General features: G+C 47.6%; 1 protein-coding gene across 7 annotated transcripts in view; it reads left to right on the top strand.

Moving 5' to 3' along the window:
* CAMK1G (calcium/calmodulin dependent protein kinase IG) overlaps positions 1–19,473 on the top strand; it is a 2,474,997-nt gene that overhangs the window by 268,315 nt on the left and 2,187,209 nt on the right. The window lies entirely within an intron of this gene.

Below are 19,473 nucleotides of genomic sequence, written 5' to 3'. Positions count from 1 at the left end.
GGTGACTGCTGCCCACATTACGATATTCTGGTGACTGCTGCCCACATTAGGATTTTCTGGTGACTGATGCCCACATTGCAATTTTCTGGTGACTGCTGCCCACATGGCGATTTTCTGGTGACTGCTGCCCACATTGCGATTTTCTGGTGAACTCTGCCCACATTACGATTTTCTGGCCCACATTACGATTTTCTGGTGAACACTGCCGAAGTTACGATTGTCTGGTGAATGCTGTCCATGTTACAATTTTCTGGTGAACTCTGCCCACATTACGATTTTCTGTCCCACATTACGATATTCTGGTGAACGCTGCCCACATTACGATTGTCTGGTGAATGCTGCCCACGTTACAATTTTCTGGTGACTGCTGCTCACGTTACTATTTTCTGGTGACTGGTGCCCACATTACGATTTTCTGGTGAACTCTGCCCACATTATGATTTTCTAAAGGCCCACATTACGATTTTCTGGTGAACTCTGCCCACATTACGATTTTCTGGCCCACATTATGATTGTCTGGTAAAATGCTGCCCACTTTACAATTAATTTACAGTGAAACGCTGGCCCATTACGATTATTTGGCACCTATGGGGGGGGGCCCATCCAAATATTCGCAGGGGGGCCTAGTGATTTCTAGTTACGCCCCTGACTGTGATTGTGAAGGTGCAAGGGAGAAAGAGGCTGAAGATGATGCACCTGAAGGAGGAAGAGGAGAGGAGAAGGAGGGTGGCTTTTCTTTTGTGTGCTGCTTTTCCTCTGGTGCTCTTCCCATTGCTGTTTGCACCTTTTCTCCACATGCCTTCGTAAACAGTTGTCCCTACACGGCTGTTGGCCTTTCCACGGCTCAATTTTTGGAGGCAGAGAGAACAGATGGCATTGCTCTGATCTAAGGCAGACACACTAAAAAATGTACAACCCACTGAGCCCCCCCTGGGGTGATGGCACTATGGTGGCATCAGCAGCTGACGTTGAAGGGTATGTTGGCTGGCTGTCAGGTGGCGATACATGGCGCCGGACACTGCCACCAGCTGTTTCTGACAACAAGCTCCCCCTGCTTCTTTCAGGAACTCGTCTCCTCCTTCTCCTCTCTGACTCCCTCTCTGAACTGTCCCCTTGGTCATCTTGTCTCTTAGGATCCCACGTGACATCCGTATCATCGTCATCATCATAATCATCCTGCCCAGCTTTGCTTGCCTCAGACACCTCATAAAGTGCACCAACAAGGAGGTACTTTATCATCCTCCTCCTCACACGTTATGTTCATAGTGTCACCTAACTCAGACATAGGAGGTGGTATAACTTGCTTAGCACCTTCATGTTGTTGTAACAGCAGTGGCTGTGAATCAGTTAATTTCCCACCAAATAACTACTGCGAAGTGTCAAATGGAATGGATGTGGTGCTAGTAGTAGCGCTGGTGGCTGCAGAAGATGAGTGTTAGGCTTGGTGGTATATCCTCCACAGTCAGCATGTGGTGTATATCCTGACGTGAAGGAGGTACACATGCTAGCACAAGGAACCAGGATATCCCCAGTTTAGTGGAGGAGAGGACTGACTTCAACAGGAGATGTGGCGCACAGAGCAGGCGTAGATCCGAGCAGCCACAAACAATCCTCTCACTATAGTGGCTCAGCGCAAGGTAGCGCTGAGCGCATAAACCAGAACTCAGAAGATCAGGACAGGTAACAGAATGAAGGCTTGCTTAACTAGTCACTTCTTAAGTGACAGCAAGTGTCCATAACAAGACAGACTGGAATGAGGCAACCAATGCGATTGCAGCGGTGGCGTGCCTCACAAGGACAGGACAGAATAGTCAGGAAATAGAGTCAAAGAAGGCAGATGTAATACACACAAATATACAATAGGTATGATTTCCTAGCGTATTACAAGTACAGCTATCAATGAAACTACAAACGACTGACTGACATATGTATACATCGGTGATAAACCGATATATGACATAAGCAAGGAACACCAACTAAGAACTGGAGCTGGACAAGGAACAGGACTAGGAAGGATTCGCTACTTCTACGCAGAAGTGAGCGTAATCCACGCAAGGTAACAGGAACAGGACTGAACTAACTAAGCACGGGTGATCACGATACGCGCAACCTACCAAAACGTGCTGGAAACTGACTGACTGAACACAGGATATAAACAGTTCGAGTACGTATATATCAGCGACACTGATGTATTAACGTAACACGAATACAAGGAAAATAACAAACACGCTAGTATGCGTATATATTGGCGATGAACCAATATATGATGCAAGACTAGCAAAGTAACAATTACTGATAAACAGAACAGAACTAGAAGGACTCACTGACCCCTGCGCAGGAGTCAGTGCAGTCCACACGGACTAGGAACGGGGGGGCCGAGACAGAGTAACAGATTGATCTGAAACTATGATAGCCCGTGGAGCCCTGCAGGAAGCAGATCTTTATACTGAGGTCATCCAATGGGAGCAGACATGCAAATTCCCACACAGGTGAATGATAATTAGTCACAAGCTGACAGCAGGAAAAGGCAGACAAGGCAATGCATCCTTGTAACGATGGGCGTCAGCTAAACAGATTTTCTGATTATTGGTGATCTGCAGTATCACCAATAATACAGATGTTATACCTGATTATGTGGTGATCTGCAGAATCACCAATAATACAAGTATAGCAAGACACAGGACACACAGGTGTAAGATAGTGTTTTGGTGCAACAGTAATCTTTAATGGAGATACCCACTGTCCCAGAGGAGCTGGTAGAAGGGGGTATCTCTGAGGAACACAGTAATCAATACTCCAGCAGGCAGGAGACACAGAGCAATAGTGATAGTTTGACCCGAGGAGCTGGTGATGCCCAGTGAGATAATGTAGAGTGATCACTCGAGGAGCGAGTGATTCAGACTGTACTGCAGCAGGTGATTCCCTGAGGGGCAGGGAATCCTGGCAGTGCTGCATTAACTAGTCACCTGAGGAGCAGGTGATAAAGACTGTACTGCAGCTATCAACCTGAGGAGCAGGTGATTAAAACTGTACTGCAGCTATCAACCTGAGGAGCAGGTGATTCAGACTGTACTGCAGCTATCAACCTGAGGAGTAGGTGATTCAGACTATACTGCAGCTATCTACCTGAGGAGCAGGTGATAACTAAACTGAGAGTCCCTCCCCAGGACTAAGCTCCCTGGTGAGGGCAGAAGAGTCAGACAAGCAGAGTAGGCAACGTACGGGCAGATAAGGTACAAAGACAGAAGACTGATTCAGTGTCAGGTCCAGGCAGGGTTGGCAACATGAATCAGATGAGCAGAGGTACAGAGTCAGTAAGCAGGAGAATAGTCAACGTAAGCAGAAGGTCATAACAGATAATACAATAAATGAGTACTTTAAGCTATCAACAGAATCTGGCTAAGTGTGGATCCCCAGCTCCGGCTGGTTCTAGCACACTTTGGGATCTGAGTAGGTCTGAGCGCTCACACGTTAGCATTCGCAACAGCAGACACGGAGCAACTGACAGACTACTACTATATATACCCAGATGCTCCGCAGCACCGCCCCAGTCACTCAGCCAATCCAAAGTACCGTTTGGAGTCAGCTGACCTGGCAGATCAGCTGACTCCCCTTCTATTCGCATAAAGGTCCTGTCGTCTGGCGCGCGCACCCGTAGCCCTTAATCTATGTGCAATAGAAGGACCAGGCAGAGCAGCATCATGTAACTGATACGCGGAGATAGCCGCCATGCCGCTTGTCTCTGCGGCGGTATCTCCGTTATCTATTACAGTACCCCCCCCTGAGGAGTGGTCCCCGGACACTCCCTACCCGGCTTCTCAGGGTGTAACTCATGAAACTCTTTCTTTAAATCCTCAGCATGCATGCGACAATCCGGCACCCAAGTTCTCTCCTCCAGGCCATACCCCTTCCAATGGACCAGGCATTGTACAGAATTCTGCACTAATCGAGAATCCAAAATGTTCTCGATCTCATACTCAGGTTGATCGTCAACCATCACAGGGGGCGGGGGGGAGAGAGGAATCCACGTGCACCGCAGGCTTTAACAGAGAAACATAGAATGATCTCACACCTCTCATGCTGGCTGGGAGATCAATTGCATATGTGACATCATTAATCTTTCTGGACACAGGGTGTGGGCCTACGAATCTGGGTCCTAGCTTAGGTGACGGTTGTTTCAACGCCAAGTGACGAGTAGAAACCCACACCATGTCCCCTGGGGAAAACTTCCACTCTACAGACTGCCTCTTATCTGCCTGTTTCTTCTGAGTCTGGAAAGCTTTCCTGAAATTCCTCATAACTAGCACCCAGATCTCTTTTAATGCCCTTTGCCAATCCTCCAGGGCCGGAAAAGGAGTAGATGTCACAGGTAAAGGAGAAAACTTGGGAGATTTTCCTGATACCACCTGAAAAGGGGAAAATCCTGAAGATGCACTCTTCAAGTTATTGTGCGCAAATTCTGCGAATGGCAGAAACTTTACCCAATCTGACTGTGCATCTGCTACATAACACCTGAGGAATTGTTCAAGGGACTGGTTAACTCTTTCGGTCTGACCATTGGTCTGTGGGTGGTAGCCTGTTGAAAATGAAAGGTCCATACCCAACTGATGGCAAAAGGCTCTCCAGAATTTCGACAAAAACTGGACTCCCCTATCTGACACCACGTTCTCCGGAATGCCATGCAGCCGGAACACGTGCTGAATGAAGAGATCAGCTAACTCCTGGGCCGAGGGGAGTCCTTTCAGAGGGACGAAATGAGCCATATTTACTGAACCTATCGACTACCACCCAAATGACCGTCTTACCCTCAGACCTGGGGAGTTCTCCTACAAAGTCCATGGACAAATGAGTCCAGGGTTCATTTGGCACTGGTAGGGGTTGCAATGTACCCACTGGTGCCTGGCGAGAGGGTTTACTCCTAGCACAAACTGAACACTCTCTCACAAACTCTTTACAATCCAGTGCCAGTGAAGGCCACCATACACATCTGGCCAGTAGATCCTGGGTTCGGGCAGCCCCGGGATGCCCAGCATTCTTATGGGAATGGAATAATTGTAAGAGTTGCAGGCGAAAAAGAAAGTGGTACGAACATAACCCCCTTAGGCTTCCCTTCTGGAATGTCCTGTTGGTAAGGCCCCAGAGTAGCCGTCCAGTCCTCCCAGGTCTAAGTAGCTGCCAAGACCACTTTCTGAGGTAGGATGGTCTCAGGGATTGAAGGCTGAACTGTCTCAGGCTCAAAACACCTAGATAGCGCGTCCGCTTTGAAGTTCTTACTACCTGGTGTATACGTTATGATAAACCTGAACCTTGAAAAGAATAGGGACCAGTGGGCCTGTCGGGGACTAAGTCTTTTGTCCCCTTTGATGTACTCCAAGTTTTTATGATCTGTGTAAACCGTGATTGTATGTTCTGCCCCTTCCAGCCAATGGTGCCATTCTTCAAAGGCTAACTTAATGGCCAAAAGCTCCCAATTGCCAATATCATAGTTCCTCTCAGCAGGGGAGAACCTACGAGAGAAGAAGGCACATGGGTGTAGTTTGCCTTGAAGGCCAGAGCGCTGAGACAGTATAGCACCAACCCCAATTTCTGACGCATCACCCTCAACAATAAAGGGGAAGGTGACATCAACGTGTCTCAGAATGGGTGCAGAGCAGAACAGTTTCTTTAACGTGGCAAAGGCAGTCTGTGCCTCTGCCGACCAGTGATAAGTGTCAGCCCCTTTTCTGGTGAGGTTGGTAAGGGGTGACACTACAGACGAGAATCCCTTGATGAACTTTCTGTAGTAGTTGGCGAAGCCAAGAAATCTTTGGAGTGCCTTCAACCCTACAGGTCGGGGCCACTCCAAAACAGCAGAGACTTTTTCTGGATCCATGGAGAGACCAGAAGTGGAGATAATGTACCCCCAAAAAGTGACTTTTATGACCTCGAAGAGGCACTTCTCTAGCTTCGCATACAGCGAATTCTGTCTTAATTTTCTTAAAACAAACTTAACATGTTTACGATGTTCCGTCAGACTAGGAGAGAAAATCAGTATGTTGTCTAGATACACTAGCACAAACTTTCCCAAAACCTCCCGAAACACTTCATTAATTAACTCCTGAAAGACGGCAGGGGCGTTACACAACCTGAAGGGAATAACCAGATACTCGTAATGCCCGTCGGGTGTGTTGAACGCCGTCTTCCATTCGTCACCGTTCCTAATGCGCACCAGGTTTTATGCCCCTCTCAGGTCTAACTTAGAAAAGATACTGGCATTGGTCACCTGAGTGTAACGATTGTGGAACTTTCTCCGTGATCAGCGCACAACGCGTGCGCTGACACGGCGGAAATCCTCCACAAGCGTATATTTGCAGGCACCCAGCAAAAGGTGCTACGCACCTGTAGAGGGAAATTCCTGTCGGCAGATGGCGCTGGGGAGTGCAGAGGAACCAATCCTCTTTACCTCCACAAGTGCCAGACAGGAATTGTACGAAGCGCAGAACGCAATCGCAAGAGAGGCGATTGCGAATGAGATTGAGCAAAGGGACAGGTTGTATGTGTGTGCGCCAATCCAGTCGCCACCCCGCGACCGCGCACACACAACAGCAGATACGAAATAGGAACACGATCGCGAGAGGTGCGATCGCCGGACGTGACACAAGGCAGATCAGAATAGAATACGAGGGTAGCAAAGGCACAGCAAATAATACAATAAGGAGATACGGAAAATAACAAACGCTAGCTAACCACGAACACCGCACTCATTCGCAACAGTGCACGCGGTTATGCGCGATCTCCACGTGATAAGCACAATAGAGACAAGCACGCCTAACTAACCATTGACAGACAAACCTAAAACAGAGGACGCGAACGCTTGCTTAATGGTTACCTCACCGAGCCTCCAGCAAGCGGTCGCAGCAGATAAGACAGACACACGAAAACGGGGACAAGCGAGAGATAGGATCCACAGCACTAGCGAAAAGTAGCTAGCGCGATCCCAGGAGACAGAACAGAAGGATCCCCAGCGCTAGCGAAAAGTAGCTAGCGCGATCCCAGGAGACAGAACAGAAGAGATAGCTGGTAGCAACCGCTGCACCAGCTATACTCCAAGAACAGAGATCAGAACCATTTCCTGTCGACCACCATTGGGACTGGACAATGGCAACAGGCAAGACAAGACAGAACAGGCAATACAAATAATACAATCCTAACTGCACTAGGGAAATCTGCCTAGCGCAGATTCAGGAATTACTCTAAGCTGATGTTCAAACAGAGAGCAAGGCTGACACCCCACCAGGAGTGTTACATAGGACGAAATCCTTATGAACAGCGAAGCATTGTGGGAAAGACATAGTACTTATAGTACACGCCTCCAATGAATGTGGCCAGGCAATTTGCATGACAATGTATGCAAATTCCTCTGCAAGCACAAGCTGCAAAACTGACAGAAGCTCTTCTTTCCAGAGTCCTGCAGCATGCAAACCTAAACAATGATCAAAAGGCTGGCTGCCTGCACAGGCAGCTGAGCAAATCATCACAGTACCCCCCCCCCCCCTCCAGGGTCGAATTCCAGACGACCCTCAAAACTGCTATTAGCAACAGACTCAAACTGAAGACTCATGAAGGTCAGGGCAGCCCGACAAGGTCCAATTCCAGAGTCAGTCCACCCGAAACCGACCTCATCGGAAACAGAAGCCACCGAAACATGCCCATCAGTACTACCAGTCTCAGTATAACACCCATCAGGACTGTGACTGCCAGAGAAGAAGCCATCGACACCCTCCAGACAATACCCACCACCTTCCAAGGAGCGTCCGAAAATACCAAACCTGCCACAATACCTGTTCGAAGTGTCCCTTACAACACAAAAGCCACCGTTGATCTTATCCAGGGGACCAAGCAAAATTTCTCCCGGAATCTCCCAGAACCTTTTGAAGCTCCACAGAGATCCCAAGAGGGCAGAACAATCACCAGGCTCACATGGAGAATTACCAAGAACCCCCATGGAACCAATGACAATTCCGGATTCAGAATTACGAGGACACCCATCAAGATCAAGACTTTCAGGGACCACTTCTGGGCATGCAAGCAGGCAGGCTAAATCAGAACATGTCTCCACCAAGGAAGCATCTGAGTATGCTGGTAACCGAGGCACACTTGGGCTTTCTGGGTCACAGAGCACATTGGGGTACACCAGCACAGGAGAAACCTCAGGACATGTTGGGGAACTGCCAACCTCAGAGTCCGACACGAGGAAACCAAAACCAGGACCGGGCAGAGAATCATCACGAGCAATGGTCTCAAGCACTGGACTTTCAAAAGAAGACTCGGATTCAAATTCGGAAATTTCTGTGACTGCAATATCATCATTGACTACACATGACTGAAGCTCCACCAGAGCTGAAAAGGTAGCCAGCAAGGCAGCAATGCCTACGGAAGAGGGCAACACCTCAGAAGGACTTGGGGGGCAGGAGACATCTCCTACAAGTTCTGCACCCTTTGGGAGGAACTCGGAGACCTCCAGAACATCATTTTTCAAGTTTTCTAAGAAGGATTCTGAACTATCCATGTTACAGGGCAAAACTGGAACTTTATTTTGTGGACAGGGCAGATGTCCCAGGAATGGTTCCACCATAACCTGAGACTGGATCTCATCATAATGAGGGGAATGTACAGGTATATTTACTGGAACACACACTGACTCCCTAACTTCATTCTCACTGTACCCAGAATTCTGTGTGGCAGTCAAACTAGCTTGTAACTCCAAAACTGCAAAACAGGTAAAAATAGCAGCAATACCTAGACGAGCCTCTAGGGGCAGGGCAGGAGATATTGTACAAGGCAATATTGACTCATCCAGAGTACAGGGTGGAGAGTCAGAACCTCCCTCAGAGCAAGAAAGGGGCTCACAAATGTCAGTGTGAAAGGAAAACATGTTTTTATACATGGTACAGGGCAGGTTCAGAGAAAGCGTCTCTGAATAAGGCAAAGAGGGTTCAGCATCAGATTCGCAAAACCGAAGCGCTGTCTCACTCTTAGATTCGGCTAACAATGTCGAATCCGAGGAATCAGAACGCAAAACCTGCGAATCAAAATTCACTTTAGGTTGTGAAACTGACGCTTCTATAGCGCAAACCTCCGCGATCTGCGGAGCAGACTGCAAGGCATCTAGGACCGAAACGCTGGAGCAACTGTCCCCAGGCAATGGGCCCTCACAGGTGAGAATAGGGTGAGACAGAGACTCATTTGCAGAAGAAATAGCAACATCAACAGGATAAACTTTATTAGGCATAATAATTTTACTTTTGACGCTGCATAGTCGAGAAATTTTCCCCATAGCAGGGTCACAGACGGAAGATCTCAAAGATCTGTTTCTAAATGACAAAGGATCCCACACATCCTTGAGGAAACCGGCAGACTCAGGGGCGTAGCAATAGGGGGTGCAGAGGTAGCGACCGCATCGGGGCCCTTAGGCCAGAGGGGCCCCGAAGGGCCCTCCCTCAAATACAGTATTAGCTCTCTATTGGTCCTATGCTCATAATAATCACATCTATAGATACTTTGAATAGTGGTAATCATTAACGAACTGTTCCCCATCCCCTTCTTGCACCTTTTGACACTGTAGCTGCCATTGGCAGGTTTTAGTGTGCCGTATCAATTGTTATGTATAGAGTGCTTGGGGGGCCCAATTGTAAAACATGCATCGGGGCCCACAGCTCCTTAGCTACGCCACTGGGCAGACTCATACCGATCACAATCTGCAGGAACATCCGAGAAACAGGCATCAGATCGCACAGATTCAAACTGCACACTGTCAGGAGCGAATCCTTCAGGATTCGCACAGGAATCAACCACAGCGGCACACTCATTCATTTCAGATTGCACAAAGTCAAGACTCACATGCTTTACCCCAGAAAGGCAGGAACAATCATCCGACAATGATGTCTCTTTATTGGAATCAATTGGTTGGTGTGTGTGCAACTCATCCAAAATCGTTTGCCATACATAGATCACCAGATCCACATCATCCTTGTCACATTCATCGGAATCAATCAGAAGGTACATAGAGTCAAGACAAGCATTCAAGACATCTTCGCTTTTTGCGATGTAAAAATCGCAAAAGGCTTTCCAATCAAAATCGAATTCCTCCAGCAAGGCCCCAACATCCCAGGAAGCAAATGGGGGTTCAAACAGGCCAGTATCCAGATAATCTCCATAGGGTTGGAGTTCAGGAACAAGAACAGATTTTTTAACTGCTTTAATGTAGTGTGCGATCCTACCTATAGCAGGATCCACATAAGCTTTGGATTGGGGCAAAAAAGCCGGAGACGGAACAACATCATTACAAACATCAATAGGGAGTGTTTTATTCCGATGCTTGCGTTTTTTAGTTTTTCTCTTTTTCGCCACTTTGCATGTCTGCTGTTTAAAACCTGAAGTGGCAACAGACACATTGAACTGATTGTCATACTGAAAAGTTTTGCATGGAAGGGAAAGATCAGCTGACTTATCAGCAGCTACACACTCAATCAGGGCAGGTGGTAAGCCAGGCAGTTTAAACCAGTGAGAGAATATCACTGCAAGCAACTGATACAGATTACCATTCCAAGAATTGATTTTTAACAGATTATATGCCCAGGTGAACAAATCGTCTTTTAAGAGCACATAGGCAAACAGAAGAGCCGACGTCGACGGATCCGAAATCTGAAAGGCGGGATTCAGGCAAAACCTCACACATTCAGAAAGAAATTCCGCCTTGGTCTCTGAATTAAGCCTTTTAAAACTCTTAAAGACACAGGACCCAAACTCGACAAAATCGTACAAATCGGAATTTCCGTCTACACTGGGGTTTTGGGTTGGGCTGTTCATACTGTAACGATTGTGGAACTTTCTCCGTGATCAGCGCACAACGCGTGCGCTGACACGGCGGAAATCCTCCACAAGCGTATATTTGCAGGCACCCAGCAAAAGGTGCTACGCACCTGTAGAGGGAAATTCCTGTCGGCAGATGGCGCTGGGGAGTGCAGAGGAACCAATCCTCTTTACCTCCATCAGTGCCAGACAGGAATTGTACGAAGCGCAGAACGCAATCGCAAGAGAGGCGATTGCGAATGAGATTGAGCAAAGGGACAGGTTGTATGTGTGTGCGCCAATCCAGTCGCCACCCCGCGACCGCGCACACACAACAGCAGATACGAAATAGGAACGCGATCGCGAGAGGTGCGATCGCCAGATGTGACACAAGGCAGATCAGAATAGAATACGAGGGTAGCAAAGGCACAGCAAATCAATAAGGAGATACGGAAAATAACAAACGCTAGCTAACCACGAACACCGCACTCATTCGCAACAGTGCACGCGGTTATGCGCGATCTCCACGTGATAAGCACAATAGAGACAAGCACGCCTAACTAACCATTGACAGACAAACCTAAAACAGAGGACGCGAACGCTTGCTTAACGGTTACCTCACCGAGCCTCCAGCAAGCGGTCGCAGCAGATAAGACAGACACACGAAAACGGGGACAAGCGAGAGATAGGATCCACAGCACTAGCGAAAAGTAGCTAGCGCGATCCCAGGGGACAGAACAGAAGGATCCCCAGCGCTAGCGAAAAGTAGCTAGCGCGATCCCAGGAGACAGAACAGAAGAGATAGCTGGTAGCAACCGCTGCACCAGCTATACTCCAAGAACAGAGATCAGAACCATTTCCTGTCGACCACCATTGGGACTGGACAATGGCAACAGGCAAGACAAGACAGAACAGGCAATACAGATAATACAATCCTAACTGCACTAGGGAAATCTGCCTAGCGCAGATTCAGGAATTACTCTAAGCTGATGTTCAAACAGAGAGCAAGGCTGACACCCCACCAGGAGTGTTACATAGGACGATATCCTTATGAACAGCGAAGCATTGTGGGAAAGACATAGTACTTATAGTACACGCCTCCAATGAATGTGGCCAGGCAATTTGCATGACAACGTATGCAAATTCCTCTGCAAGCACAAGCTGCAAAACTGACAGAAGCTCTTCTTTCCAGAGTCCTGCAGCATGCAAACCTAAACAATGGTCAAAAGGCTGGCTGCCTGCACAGGCAGCTGAGCAAATCATCACACTGAGCAAACGAATCGTCAATCAGAGGCAACGGATAACGATTCTTTACTGTGATCTTGTTTAGACCGTGATAGTCAATACAAGGTCTAAGGCCAAAGTCCCTTTTCTGTACAAAAAAGAACCCAGCCCCAGCTGGAGACCGTAAAGGACGGATGAAGCCCTTGGCCAAGTTTTCTTTAATGTATTCCTGCATTGCCAGCTTCTCAGGCCCTGACAAATTATAAAGATGCCCTCTAGGAAGCATACAACCAGATCTTAGCTCTATGGGACAATCGAAACTCCGGTGGGGCGGGAGTTTATCTGCAGATTTTGGACAGAACACGTCAGCGAATTCTGCGTACTGCACTGGCACCCCTTTAACCTGTACCTTGGTAGCGCAAACAGCAACTCTCTCCAAACAATGATGATGACAATGGGTTGACCAGCTCTGTAGCTGACCTGAAGCCCAGTCAATCTGAGGAGAGTGGAGTTGCAACCAGGGCATACCAAGAATGATGGTAGAGGTTGCCATTTGTAGGACAAAGAACTGTAATTTCTCCCTGTGTAACACCCCTATATTACATATCAACAAAGGTGTCTGAGAAAGAGGCTGTCTACACTGTAACGGAGAATCATCTACTTCTGTGATCAAAATCTGCCGATCTAAAGGGAGTAAGGGAATTCCCAATTTTTTTTACAAAATCATAGTCTATAAAATTGGCTGCAGAGCCAGAATCCACAAATGCCTCTGTAGATGTGGTCTGGCCTTCCCAGGTAATGGGACATGGGAGGAGCAAACGATTATTACTTAGAGGTAAAGACTGCTCGCCTAGGGTATTACCTCTGGCTCTGACTACACCTAGGCGGCAGCGTTTCCCGACTTCTTAGGACAGTTCTGGACAACGTGACTCTCCTCACCACAGTATAGACAGAGTATTTCTGACCTTCTGTGATTCTTTTCCACTTGCGTCAACCTAGAGAGTCCGATTTGCATCGGCTCGTCTGGAGGTGACGAGGATGGAGAGGAGGCGTAGGGGACAGATCTTATAGCATTCCTACCACGAGTCTGTTTCTGATAGCACAGGCGGCGATCTACCCGCACGGCCAAAGAAATTGCTTCGTCTATAGATTTGGGCTCAGGATGTCCTAACATCAAATCAGAGACTGCATCGGGCAAACCTGACAGGAAACAGTCTAGCAATGCATATGTTCCCCATCTAGCTGACACAGCCCACTTCCTAAACTCCGCAGCATAAACTTCCACCGGATTGCGACCCTGCCTGAGAGTCTTTAGTTTCCTTTCAGCAGTGATTGCAATATCCGGATCATCATAAATAATGTCCATGGCCTTAAAAAATTCCTGGACTGAGGATAAGGCCTCATGTTCTGCATGAAGACTATGGGCCTGATTCACAAAACGGTGATAACTCAGTTATCACGCCTAAAAGTCTTTAGGCGTGATAACCTTTGCACTAGCAAAGTTATCACCGCTTTGTGCTTAATTCGCGCGAAGCTCCCGCGCGCAAACGCGCACGTGCGCACGCAAAGTCCCATAGGGTTTAATGGGCGCTTCGCGCGAAGCACGGTGCGCTGCGCGCGCAAAACGTTGTGCGCAGGAGTTCGCGCAAATTCCTTCAGATCACTCCTAAACTAAGTTTAGGCGTGATAAAGGGCTTTTCACAGGCGTGCAAAGTGTTTGCACCGCTTTGTGAATCAGGCCCTTATATGTCCATGTTTATGAATCTCCTGACAAGAGGGTCTTTATAAATGTTACCCTCTGGTGCTCTGATCCTGACAAGTTAGGCCTTAACTCAAAATAAGATAACACACGATTCCTAACATTCTGAAAGTCAGATCTATGGCCAGAAAACTTTTCAGGTACGGACATGCGAAGGTCCGTGACTGGAGGGGATCGCACTGTATTTATAGTCGATTGAAGTTCCTGAACAGCCCCAGCCAGTTGTGTAATCTGGGTTTGTTGGTTAATAATCACCCCGGAAAGACTGTTTACTGCGGTGGTCAGGCCTTCAATATGACTACGCAGTGCGTCCATAATGTTTGGTCTGCTGTTCTGTAACGATTGGTGTCAGCTAAACAGATTTTCTGATTATTGGTGATATGCAGTATCACCAATAATACAGATGTTATACCTGATTATGTGGTGATCTGCAGGATCACCAATAATACAAGTATAGCAAGACACAGGACACACAGGTGTAAGATAGTGTTTTGGTGCAACAGTAATCTTTAATGGAGATACCCACTGTCCCAGAGGAGCTGGTAGAAGGGGGTATCTCTGAGGAACACAGTAATCAATACTCCAGCAGGCTGGAGACACAGAGCAATAGTGATAGTTTCACCTGAGGAGCGGGTGATGCCCAGTGAGATAATGTAGAGTGATCACTCGAGGAGCGAGTGATTCAGACTGTACTGCAGCAGGTGATTCCCTGAGGGGCAGGGAATCCTGGCAGTGCTGCATTAACTAGTCACCTGAGGAGCAGGTGATAAAGACTGTACTGCAGCTATCAACCTGAGGAGCAGGTGATTAAGACTGTACTGCAGCTATCAACCTGAGGAGCAGGTGATTAAGACTGTACTGCAGCTATCAACCTGAGGAGCAGGTGATTAAGACTGTACTGCAGCTATCAACTTGAGGAGCAGGTGATTCAGACTATACTGCAGCTATCAACCTGAGGAGTAGGTGATTCAGACTATACTGCAGCTATCTACCTGAGGAGCAGGTGATAACTAAACTGAGAGTCCCTCACCAGGACTAAGCTCCCTGGTGAGGGCAGAAGAGTCAGACAAGCAGAGTAGGCAACGTACGGGCAGATAAGGTACAAAGACAGAAGACTGATTCAGTGTCAGGTCCAGGCAGGGTCGGCAACATGAATCAGATGAGAAGAGGTACAGAGTCAGTAAGCAGGAGAATAGTCAACGTAAGCAGAAGGTCATAACAGATAATACAATAAATGAGTACTTTAAGCTATCAACAGAATCTGGCTAAGTGTGGATCCCCAGCTCCGGCTGGTTCTAGCACACTTTGGGATCTGACTAGATCTGAGCGCTCACACGTTAGCATTCGCAACAGCAGACACGGAGCAACTGACAGACTACTACTACCCAGATGCTCCGCAGCGCCGCCCCAGTCACTCAGCCAATCCAAAGTACCGTTTGGAGTCAGATGACCTGGCAGATCAGCTGTGGCTGGATGGTGTACTGGTTAAGGGCTCTGCCTCTGACACGGGAGACCAGGGTTCGAATCTTGGCTCTGCCTGTTCAGTAAGCCAGTATTTCAGTAAGGAGTTCATTGGGCAAGACTCCCTAACACTGCTACTGCCTACTGAGTGCGCTCTAGTGGCTGCCTCGCAAGCACTTTGAGTCCGACAGGAGAAAGGCGCTATACAAATACTGCCATTATTATTATTATTATTCGCATAAAGATCCTGTCGCCTGGCGCGCGCGCGTAGCCCTTAATCTATGTGCAATAGAAGGACCAGGCAGAGCAGCAGCATGTAACCACGCGGCAGAGGCCGCCGGCTGATACGCGGAGATAGCCGCCATGCCGCATGTCTCTGCGGCGGTATCTCCGCTATGTATTACAATCCTGCATGAAAAGGATTGCAGAAGGAATCAACACTCAGTGTGTTTGCCAGCAAAACTATGAGAGCAAAAGCATGTAAAGAAGTCAAAAACTGCTTGTCTACAGTAAAACTGCAGCCAGCAGTACATGCTGAAGACGTGATCATAACAGTACCCCCCCCCCCCCCCTTAAAGGCGGATACTAGACGCCTTTCAAAACTGACATTCCCAGCAAAACAATCTGACTGATTATTCATGATGGCCGGGAAAGCCCGACAAGGCCAAATTCCAGAATCAGTCACCACAAGACTGGACCCATCAGAACCTACAGAACCATGCCCATCAGTACTACAAGCCTCAGTGTAATACCCATCAGAACCGTGATTTCCAGAAAAAAGCCCCCCAAAACTCTTTGAGCAATACCCATTGCCTTCCAGGGACTGTCCAAAAATGCCAAAGTCTTTGCAATGCTCACTGGAACTGTCTTTACCAACAATACCCACTGTTGAACCAGTCCAAGGTACCAGGACAAGTTTCCTCAGAGATCTCCCAGAACACTTTGAAGTTCCATAGAGATCCCAAAAGGTTAGAACGCCCCTTAGGCTCACAGGGAGAACTATCAAGAACCCCTATGGAACCCAGGGCAATTCCAGAGTCAGGGTTAAAAGGACAAACATCAAGATCAGGGCATTCAGGGACCAGAGCCATCTCTGGGCATGCAGGCAGACTGGCAATATCAGAACATGTCTCCACTAGGGAAGCATCTGAGCACGCCAACACGTTAGACACACTTGGGCATTCTGGCACAAGGAGCACATCTGGGGACACTGGCACAAGAGAAACTTCTGGGCATGTCAAGGAACTGCAGACCTCAGAGTCAGTCAAGATAGGACCGAAACCAGGACTGGGCAAAAAAATCATCATGACTAGACTTCACAGCTACTGGATTCTCATTAAAGAGTGCAGGATCAGACTTAGATGTCACTGATTCTAACAAGGTTATTAACAAATCATGTTCAGGGGCATTTACAAGAAAGGACAAATCTTCAGATGTATGCACCGAACTAGACAGGGTTTCCATAGCTTCTTCTGGACTGGACAGAGACTCATCTAATACACTGGATTGGAGCTCATGAAGGGCTGCAGAACAAGTCAGTATTGCAGCAACCCCAACTGAACTAGGCAAAACTGAGGAACTCACTGGACAGGAAGGAGACTCTGGAACTTCTGCCACATCGGCCAGAGTACCAGAATTTTCCAGGATACAGGGCTGGATTTCAGGAACACTCATTAACCCGGACTGAAATTCTGAGATTTCTATTATTTTTTCAAGAGAGTCAAAATTATCCATGTTACAGGGCAATACTTCTAAAACATTCAGAGGACAGGGCTGAAGTTCCCTGGCTACTGTGATATCAGAGAGGAACTCAACATCATTAGCAAAATTAGACTGTGAACAGGGCAAGGTATCTAAAATGCTTGCTGACAAGGACAATGCTTCAATGGCTTCTGCTTCACTAAGCAGGGATTCATCAAGTTTTACTAGAGTAGACTGTAATTCCAAAACAGCTGCTAAACAAGTGAATATTACTGTAACACCCACTGAAGTAAGCAGAGCCTCTGAGTCTTCTGCTCGAGATCTTGAAGCATCTACAATACTGAGTGAAGCATAAGACTCTGCAATTTCAGTCCATATTGCAGGGCAGAACCATGGAAGCACCTGCCGGACAGCAAAATGATTCTGTGAGCTGAGTTTCATTGGAAAGAATTGAACAATTCATGGTACAGGGCAAATTCACAGGAATATTTTCTGAACAAGGCAATGAATCTGTGATTTTAGGTTCACATGATAGATGCTCAGAACCATTCGTGGAACTAGAGCAAGGTACAGAAACAGGAGGATCAGGACACAAGACTTGTGAATCTGAACCATAGCTTTTCAACTGTGAGATTGGAAAATTCAGATGCTGGGGTTCTAAGTAGACATGTCCTGAACGGTTCGCCGGCGAACTTCGGTGGTTCGCGTTCGACTGCCAAAGGCGAACTTTCCCGGAAGTTCGATTCACACCATAATGATCTATTGAGCAAACCTTTGACCCTCTACATCACAGTCAGCAGGCACATTGTTGCCAATCAGACTGCACTCACTCTTGAAGCCCCACCCCCCCTCCCTTATACAAAGCAAAGTCCTTGAGCCATTTGACTCACTCGTCTGCCTATACTGATTAGTTAAGGGACAGCTGCTACACACACTCTGCTAGGGAGAGTTTAATTAGCCTCTTGTAGGCTTCTCCTCCCTCCTCCCAGAGGAGGAGGGTCTCTTCTGCCAGGGAATTCCAGTATTTTAAAAGCCAGCTTACATACCATGGCTGGGGATTGAACCCAGGTCTCAGTGTATGGTAGGTAACTAACATATCCATTATACCACCAACACAACTAGCTGAAACTAGCTGAAACTAGCTGAAACTAGCTGAAACTAGCTGAAACTAGCTGAAACTAGCTGAAACTAGCCTAGCATGTACCATTTATGCTCAATCCAAGAGAAAAATTAGACAAGACAAATAACATTTATATCACACTTTTCTCCTGGCGGACTCAAAGCGTCAGAGCTGCAGCCACTAGGGCACGCTCTATAGGCAGCAGCAGCATTAGAAAAACTTGCTTAAGGTCTCCTACTGAATAGGTGCTGGCTTACTAAACAGACATAGCCGAGATTCGAACCCTGGTCTCCTGTGTCAGAGGCAGAGCCCTTAACCATTACACCATCCAGCCACTGCTTAAGGGTATGTAGCCAGGCATGTCCTTGCCTTTTGTGTTCAACAGTTGTCAAGAGAAAAATTAGACAAGACAAATAACATTTATATCGTGCTTTTCTCCTGGCAGACTCAAAGCGCCAGAACTGCAGCCACTAGGGCACGCTCTATAGGCAGTAGCAGTGTTAGGAAGACTTGCCTAAGGTCTCCTAGTGAATAGGTGCTGGCTTACTGAACAGACAGAGCCGAGATTTGAACTCTGGTCTCCTGTGTCAGAGGCAGAGCCCTTAACCATTACATCATCCAGCCACTGCTTAAGGATATGTAGCCAGGCATGGCCTTGCCTTTTGTGTTCAACAGTTGACCAAAGAGAATCCCAGATAGCCAGGTAGATTCATCTCTCTCTCTCTCTCTCTCTCTCTCTCTAGTAAGGATGGTCACCGCTTTCCGCGGAATTGTATTTTTGCGCATAAATGGATTGAGCATAAATGGTACATGCTAGGCTGGCTTCAGCATGTAGTGTTGGTGGTACAGTGGCACTGTACTACATGCTGAAGCCAGCCTAGCATGCACCATTTATGCTCAATCCATTTATGCGCAAAAATACAATTCCGCGGAAAGCGGTGACCATCCCTACTAGAGAGAGAGAGAGAGAGAAAGAAAGAGAGAGAGAGAGAGAGAGAGAGAGAGAGAGAGAGAGAGATGAATCTACCTGGCTATCTGGGGTTCTCTTTGGATAACCGTTGAACACAAAAGGCAAGGCCATGCCTGGCTACATATCCTTAAGCAGTGGCTGGAAGGTGTAATGGTTAAGGGCTCTGCCTCTAACACAGGAGACAAGGGTTCAAATCTCGGCTCTGTCTGCTCAGTAAGCCAGCACCTATTCAGTATGAGACCTTAGACAAGTCTTCCTAACACTGCTACTGCCTATAGAGCGTGCCCTAGTGGCTGCAGCTCTGGCGCTTTGAGTCCGCCAGGTGAAAAGCGTGATATAAATGTTATTTGTCTTGTCTATTTTTTCTCTTGACAACTGTAAAACACAAAAGGCAAGGCCATGCCTGGC

The sequence above is a fragment of the Hyperolius riggenbachi genome, chromosome 2 (assembly GCF_040937935.1).
Source record: "Hyperolius riggenbachi isolate aHypRig1 chromosome 2, aHypRig1.pri, whole genome shotgun sequence".
NCBI classification, from domain to species: domain Eukaryota; kingdom Metazoa; phylum Chordata; class Amphibia; order Anura; family Hyperoliidae; genus Hyperolius; species Hyperolius riggenbachi.
The sequence above is the reverse complement of the archived record's forward strand: the minus strand, read 5'-3'. Positions and strand labels throughout refer to the sequence as shown.